Here is an 8,225-nt window from a genome sequence, read left to right as displayed (position 1 = left end):
GGCCCTATTTCTAATTTCAGGGGAGCTGGGGCACTCGAGGGGTGATGGGTCCCTCGCTCACTGTTGTTCTTTTGTAGAAGGTCTGTCTGTATAGGAGCAGGAGCGAGTGCAAGGTTCTGGTCTTTAACCTTAAAAAAACATTCCGAGACACCCTTCTTCCCGCCACAACAGAACTAGACCTAACAAAGCGAGCTCCGAGGCAGTTTCGGGGAGCGGGTGGCGGTAGGACAACTGCAGGGTTCCCGCAGGCAGCCCTTAGTTCTCAAGATAAGGGAGCAATAACTTGCCACTTGGAGGCCGAGATCTCAGCCCCGGTCCTTGTGTGCTGTTATTTTGCCTTTAACGATAAATTCTATCAGCTGATTTCCAGAAACTAAAAACAAACCCACCCAGTGTTCCTTCCTTTATGGTCTTCAGTAGAAAGGGCAGAGAGAGTGGCTGGGAGCGGGAGGTCTGGTGTTTGCTGTTCAAAGGCAGTATTTACAAACTGGGTGGGAGTGGGCATGAGAACAGTAACGTGAATGCCCGGGTGTCAGCAGCCACGCGCGCCGCGGCTCCTAAGGAAGTCGCCGGTGCTGAGAGGAAGGTCCCTGCGCTGTGAGGAGGCAGCCAGGTGGGGAGCTGTGGCGCCCCAAGGCCTCATGTCCACACTGACCTCCAGGTCTCCGGTGGACGCAGGCCTGGATATGTGACCTTCTGGTCACAGTCCCAGATTGCACCGCTGCCTTATAATGGCTCAATAAAGTGAAACTGCTCTCTGGACTGTGTTTCAGATTTTGGAGAAATATTCAATTGGTTCTTATACCCCAAATCAATAAAAACAAACAAACAAGAAACAACCTTTGAGGCTCAGAAAGGGACGGTATTAGCAGAATAATGCCATTATGAGACATATCATTAACCCCTTCCCCGGCAGAAACGTGTATACACGTTTTCACAAAATGTTCTTTTTTCAGTCGTCGACGAGTATACTCGTCTAAAAACTTTACCTTCAAAACCCAGCTACATACATACCATTCTAAATAATTTCATCTAGAAACTTTCTGAGGAAATACTATTCTTAACCACAAAAATGGGAAGAAAAAATAATTACAAACTATTTTCATAACCAGCATCAAAAATACTATATAGAACCAAAATAAAAAAACTTTTTTTTACATTACGATTCATAACAGTAGCAACATTACAGTTATGAAGTAGCAACGAAAATAATTTTATGGTTGGGTCACAACACGAGGAACTGTATTTAAAGGACCAGAAGGTTGAGAACCACTGAATTCTTAGTGGCAGCCGTTTTCTTCTGTTGGAGATCTGTATTCCACGGCATGTGGAACATTGTGGGGGAGAATTGACATATGCTGTTTCCCAAATTTCTCTGATAAGCTTCATTTGCTAACCATACAGATTACCATTTGACTTCCACGGAAATCAATTCCACCCAAGGCTGGGACCAGAGATCTGTTTAACACGCATTCCAGGCTGTACTTATCAAGGAGGCGAAGAAAGCACGAAACTCCCGTGGCACCCACTGTGATCCCCAGTGTGTTCACATAAGCTATTTTATCAAATCTTCCCAACAACACTATAAGACAGGAATGCTTAGTCCCATTTTATAGTTAAAAACCCGAGACTGCCCGAGGTTAAGTGACTTAGAATAGATCCCATGAAGGTTTGCTTCACCTGTGCCCTGTACCAGTCCAGAAGCCTCCATGGGCTTCATTGCTCACAAATTCTTTCATTCTGTGTGCATATCTTTCTCCTTTGCCTTACACATTCAACTTCTCTACCCCTTGATCAACACGTACTTCTTCATTACATCTTAGGCAGGGCTTCTTCCATTGGTGGTCTGCATACTTCGCCTTTCCTCCGACAGCTTCGGACTTTCATCAATTAGGTGTCTTCTGTCTTCCCTGCCTTTTTGACATGCCACTTAGGTGTGCTCTGTCAGGACAAATTCAGGAGTATATGTCATCTCCAATGGGGTGTGTTCCAAAAGATCTTTTCATTCTGGATACAGTTTCACTGAGGTGCCTATTTATTCTTCTTGTTTGGAAGAATTCTCCCCAGGGCTACATCCTCACCCTCACAGATAACAGGAACCTCTCCTGTAGTTGTGAACCCCAACTACAGTGGATAACAGCACAATTTCCAAGTAAATCCTTATGGATTAAACATAAGAATGTATTCGATTTGGAGCAAGCTTGATGTGTGGAATAGAATGTGTGCATTAGACCTCACAGGGTTTCGGTAGGAACTGCCTTTTTGGTTTCATATCAGGGTGTCAGAAGCACAGTTCCTCATCATGGGAATCAGTAGTGTCTTGGCTTGGTCAGGATCTTGGCTGCCGTGCTACTGGGATAGGAAGGGATGAGATTCTGGAGTGAGGTTATGAGTCTAAAAGGAGTAAGGAGCAGTAGGATCTGAGTCGCTTTCCCTTGTTCATATATCTTTTTTTTTGGAGAGCGTATCCAGGGGGGATCACCAGCCTACTGTTTACTGCCACAGCCTTCTGAACCTAGCCAGGCACGTTCCTCCTCCTGGACCACTGAGAACAAAGGGAAGGAGAGCAGCCAACCTTGTCCTAAACACTGGAAAACTGAGTGAAAAGGTTCTCTTCTTACCTGTTCTCTCTTTTCCCCCTTATACCTCAGATTCAGTGTGCAGATGGCATCATTTTATTCAGTAGCATGTAATGGTGGTCTTTGAAGGGTTCTTTAAACAATGCTTTCCCACGGTGGGAAGATCTGCAAGAGATGAGGAGAATAAGGCCTCCAGATAAGGAGATGGCAAGCAAGCTGGGGAGTCTCCGGAGGGAAGCAGGGTGGCTCTCGCCTTCCCTGGGTTGCAGAAGCAGGTGTGGAGTCGGTATGGCTGGGGGTCACAGTCACTGTGCTGGGAGGTGGGCCTGCCAAGGGGGCAGAAAGTGGTTTTCCAGTGGATCCTGGGTGACTTTCTGTATGATCATCCATAAGGTGGCACTTGAGATTCAAACAGTTTACTGAGTATCCACCATGTCACAGATGTTCTAGGTGCTGGTGGTGGGGTTAGGCTGTGCATTGTTGAACAAAACAAAGCCTCTGCTCTTATAGACTTGTTTAACGGAGCCATTAAACAAGATGCAAATAAGTGAAAAAGCACCTTTCTGAGAGAATGAGTGTTATGAAGACCATACAGCACAGGGCGTACTAGAAAGGGGTTGGGGCAGCTACTTTAGGGCAATCAGAAAGCTTCTCTGAGGAGGTGATATTTGCTGAGATGTGAATGGTGAGAAGGAACCAGTCCAGTAAAGAGCAGAAGGAAGAGCATTCTAGCAGAGGGAACAGCAACTGCAAAGTGCCAGAGGCATGAATGAATTCGGAGTGTTTGAAGAACTAGATGAAGAAGAGTGAAAAAGTGGGAGGGAGGCGGAGATGCAGTCCGTGAGGTAGGTAGGAGACAGCTTATGTGAAGCCTTCAAGTCTTAGAAAGGAGTTTGAATTGTGTTTTAATTAGAATGGGATGACGCTGGGCATTTTTAATTAGAGACTAACTCAGTCTTTACCTAGTGGGCAGTGTGCTTTCCTGTTTCTCTTTCTCTTTCCTTCCCTCCTAGGGCACTGGCATAGCCACAGAGAGAAGCAGGCAGGTCTCAGGGGACCCTCCACAGTGTTCCTCTTGTCCTCTGAAACAAATCCATATATTCAGTGTCATCTTCATACGTAAAACCCTCTATCACAGTTGATATATTTTGCAAGACAATGATTGTTGCAAGAAGCGATACTCTAAATAATCCAAAAGTCTTGCCTTTTCCTGAACTCCCACTCCCTCTCCCAGGCTGCCCTCTGTGCAGTGGGTTATGGGAGGTCCATGGCCTTTTTAGAGTACAGTTTCAGTGGCCATGGCAGGACTCATAATATTTCACATGGGAACGTGCTAGGCCTGTGGAATTTCATTTCCATTGGTCTTTGTAGAGGATCTTGGCAGTCATACAGTAGCTCTTAAACCATGAAAGTTTATGTCCATGTCAATAAATCCTAATAGTGCTGGTTTATCAGAAATGAAGAGATTACCCCAGTATTTTATCAGTTATCCTTTGATTCCAGAATAGTTCATCATCACTAGTATATTAATCTCTGGGAACCTTGATACACTCTTTAGAGATAAAATTGTTTTTGAGATTCTTTAGCCAGATGCTCTGTTCCTTGATTACATACTTATCATCACTACTATACTGGGTGGGGCAAAAGTAGGTTTACAGTTGTTCATTTGGAAAATAATGCAATACTTAATAATAATACAAGCGTAAGCTCTATACTTCAGGTACTCACAACTGCCAACCTATTTTGCCCCACCCTGTATATAACAACAACACACCTTCAGCTTTTGTGTCTGTTTCCTACCGATTGATGTAGTGGCATAAACTCTGGAACACATTTCTATTTGAAAGGGCAGTGATTCTGTCTCGTCTTATTACCCTTGTGTCCCCTGTATCTGGTGCATTGTCCAGAACATTATAGATTGAGCAGACATTTGCCAAATGACTCATTCAATGTCCATGGATTAACTCACAATCTTAATATATTAGCACAGTTATAACATCTTTATAAGTACTATGATCATCTTTATAACTGTTAAAATGATCAGGTTTTCATCCCGAAAACTTTACCACTGGAGAAAAGAGATGAAAGGTGAATTCATCCCTGTGGATGTGTATATATTAATTAAAATACTTCTGCTTTTGAAAAGTTTTTCTTTTTGAAAATATTATAGTGTATTAATGCTGACAAGTAAGAAACTGGTCTGAAAATGTCGTCAGATGGATACTCAAATTTGTTTTCATTTACAGTAAACTTTCAATTCATTTTCATAATTTGTAATTTATGATCATTTGAGTTGGGTTAGTCAGGTTTGTGGTTACATTACGGAGGAAATAAGTGTGCCAAGAATGTGAATAGCAAAATCATCCCCTCTTTAATAGCGCCCAACCATCTTTACGCACACAATTTCATGCCCTTGAGTAGGCAGAGATTCGCTTTGCTCCAGAGCCAACACTTATTATTATTATTGGTTCTAATGGGTATCATTTAGCCTAGTTGGAGATGCAAACATGCCCTGAGGTAAAAAGCTCTTCTCAGCAAGATTAGGAGAGCCGGGAGGAGTGGGGAGAAGCCCGGGCCTGCTGAGGGAACTGAGAGGTGGTGGCACGAGACGGGGGCCGGCTGCAGGCTCTTGGGGAGGCTCCTGGTGACAATGTTTCTGAGGAAGAACAATGTCTCCAGGAGGCATCCTCTTGGTTAATAGAGATATTCTGTATTCATATCTTTAAAATCCTAAATATGTAAAGGCTGTGCCTCTTAGATTTGTTTTTTCTTGCCCATCTCCCCCCTCGCCCCCCCAGCCCTATCTGATTTGAGTCCTTAGAGAGGTTATCAGCCCACTGTTTGATGGGGTTTTCTTCTTAGGAAGTATTCTATTGGAAATATTTAGGCCAGCACCATAGAAGGTGCTGCTTTTATTAAAAGAATAAAATTACACAATCAAATAAAATATAAAATAATATAAAATGTAATACATGAAATAATACTAAATTAAATGCATTTATTCAAATCCGTCCACCCCTTAGCAAGAGTCCTTGGTGCATTAAGGGGTAGGGGAGGCAGCGATAAGGGAATATGTACATTGTCTGTGCTCAGAACCAAATAATAAAAAGGGATTAGAGATTTTTTTAAAAATTTGTAACTTCTTTTTATGTTTAATATAAAATTTAGATAATGTAATGTATAATAATTATAATATAATAGAAACAATACAATGTCATAAAATTGCATTTAAAAATTGGAGAATGGGTTATTCAGTTGCAGTTAGGCAAGAGCAATGAAGGGATTTAACTAGAGTCTGAATGGATTTTTAACTGCTTTTCAGTCACAGCAATTAATTTAAAATTGTTTTGGTTAATCCTCACCCATGGATATGTTTCCATTGATTTTTAGGGAGAGTGGAAGAGAGAAAGATTGCTTGTCTTCTGTGTGAGCCCAGAGTAGAGTCCTGACGGGGGAGGAGCCTGCCACCAAGGTATGTGCCCTTGACGGGAACCAAGGAACTGTACCCAGGACCTTTTGGTATGCAGGCTGGCGCTCTATCCATTGAGCCAGACTGGCTAGGGCTAATTTACTTTTATTTTGATAGATTCTAAAAGTTAAAGGAATGCTCTTGTAAATGATCTTTGTGAGATAAGGGACACTGCTGTCAAAATATGGTGGATATTTGGAAATTATTATATTATCAGAGGCCCAGCGCATGAAATTCGTGCACATGGGGAGGGGTGTCCCTCAGCTCCACTTGCGCCCTCTTACAGTCTTCACAGTCTGGGAGCCCTTGGGGGATGTCAGACTGACATCCTTACTGCTGCCACAGAAGCAGGAGAGGCTCCCACCACTGCCTCTGCGCCCGCCAGCCATGAGCCTAGCTTCTGGCTGAGCAGGGCTCCTCCTGTGGGAGCACACTGACCACCAGGGGGCAGCTCCTGAGTTGAGCATCTGCCCCCTGGTGGTCAGTGTGCATCATAGCAACTGGTTCTTCTGCCATTTGGTCGATTTGCATATTAGACTTTTACTTATATAGGAACATTATTACATATTATATTACATTATCTATATTTGTGTGAACTTTATATTAACCATAAAAAGGAGTCAAGGAATTTGAAAAGAAATGTCTAATCTCTTTTTATTCTTTGGCTCTACTGAGCATAGAAAATGTGCATATTCCCTTATCTCTGCCTCCTCCATCATTTAATGCATGAAGAACTCTTGCTAAAGGGGTGCACAGGTTTGAATAAAAGTAGTTAATTTAATTTTTAAAATTTAAATTCTTTATTGTTGAAAGTATTACATGTGTCTCCTTTTCCCCCCATTGATCTCTCCCCTGTGGCTTCCCCTTCCTCCCCCCGCCCCCAGCACATGTCCCCATCCCCCTATTGTCTGTGTCCTTTGGTTAGGCTTATATGCATGCATACAAGTCCTTTGGTTGATCTCTTTCCCCCCACTTCCCACCCTCTCCTGCCTTCCCTCCGAGGTTCGACAGTTTGTTCAATGCTTCTATGTCTCTGGATTTATTTTAGTTAATCAGTTTATGTTGTTCATTATATTCCACAAATGAGTGAGATCTTGTGATATTTCTCTTTCTCCAACTGACTTATTTCACTTAGCATAATGCTCTCCAGTTCCATCCATGCTGTTGCAAATGGTAGGAGTTCCTTCTTTGTTACAGCAGCGTAGTATTCCATTTGTAGATGTACCACAGTTTTCTGATCCACTCATCTGCTGATGGGCACTTATGCGGTTTCCAAACCTTAGCTATTGTAAATTGTGCTTCTATGAACTTAGGGGTGCATATATTCTTTCTGATTGGTGTTTCTGTTTTCTTGGGATATAGTCCCAGAAGTGGGATTACTGGGTCAAATGTAAATTCCATGTTTAGATTTTTGAGGAAATGCCATACTGTTCTCCACAATGGCTGCACCAGTCTGCATTCCCACCAGCAGTGTATGAGGGTTCATGTAGTTTATTTTTATGCTATATTATTGTTACTTTATTTGTGTTATTTTATTATTTTAATATAAGCAGCACATTCTGGAGCATTCAATATCTTGTTCCCTGGCATAGCTTGTCAGTTTGACTCACATAAAGTCTTATTAAAAAGCAAACAAAAAAAAGTGGCACCTTCTATGGTGCTGGCCTAAATATTTCCAATAGAATATTTTAGGGAAATGTCAAAATAAGTTAGTTAATCACTCTTTTTAGATCCCAGCTACGCTACAAATAAGTTAGAAATAATCAGGGTTTTCATAAGCAAGATGTTAGGAGATGTGTGTACTTTCTGATCATTAAGTACCTATAAATGTTTTCCAGACACTGAGTTTCTTGGAGGACAAATCTGGCCCATCTATAGCAAACACACACACACACACACACACACACACACACACACACGCACACACGCGCACACACACACCTGTTTTTACATATTTGGTGGCCAGGGCTCTTTTTTTGATGTTTTTTTCTGCCATTTCACGTTGCTGACTTTCTTTTTACTCTCCCACCTGAGCCTTTGGTCACTGCAAGCCTTTCAATGGTTTAGCTGGGGGTGTTTGTTTTTAATTAATTTATTTATTGATCAATTGATGAGGGGAGAGAGAGAGAGAGAGAGAGAGAGAGAGAGAGAGAGAGAGCATATATTTTTTTTTTGAC

General features: G+C 42.2%; 1 protein-coding gene across 5 annotated transcripts in view; it reads left to right on the top strand.

Annotated features, from left to right (window-relative positions):
• Window positions 1–8,225, top strand: part of ST3GAL6 (ST3 beta-galactoside alpha-2,3-sialyltransferase 6) — an 87,063-nt gene that overhangs the window by 775 nt on the left and 78,063 nt on the right. For all 5 annotated transcript variants that reach the window (XM_006769282.2, XM_015567554.1, XM_006769283.2 and 2 more), the window contains exon 2: window positions 5,970–6,051. The gene's annotated coding sequence lies outside the window, so the exon portion shown is untranslated. The remainder of the gene's footprint in view (window positions 1–5,969; window positions 6,052–8,225) is intronic.

Source organism: Myotis davidii, unplaced genomic scaffold (genome assembly GCF_000327345.1).
Source record: "Myotis davidii unplaced genomic scaffold, ASM32734v1 scaffold1144, whole genome shotgun sequence".
Taxonomy (NCBI): Eukaryota; Metazoa; Chordata; class Mammalia; order Chiroptera; family Vespertilionidae; genus Myotis; species Myotis davidii.
Note: the sequence above shows the minus strand (reverse complement) of the source record. Positions and strands in the feature narration are given on the sequence as shown.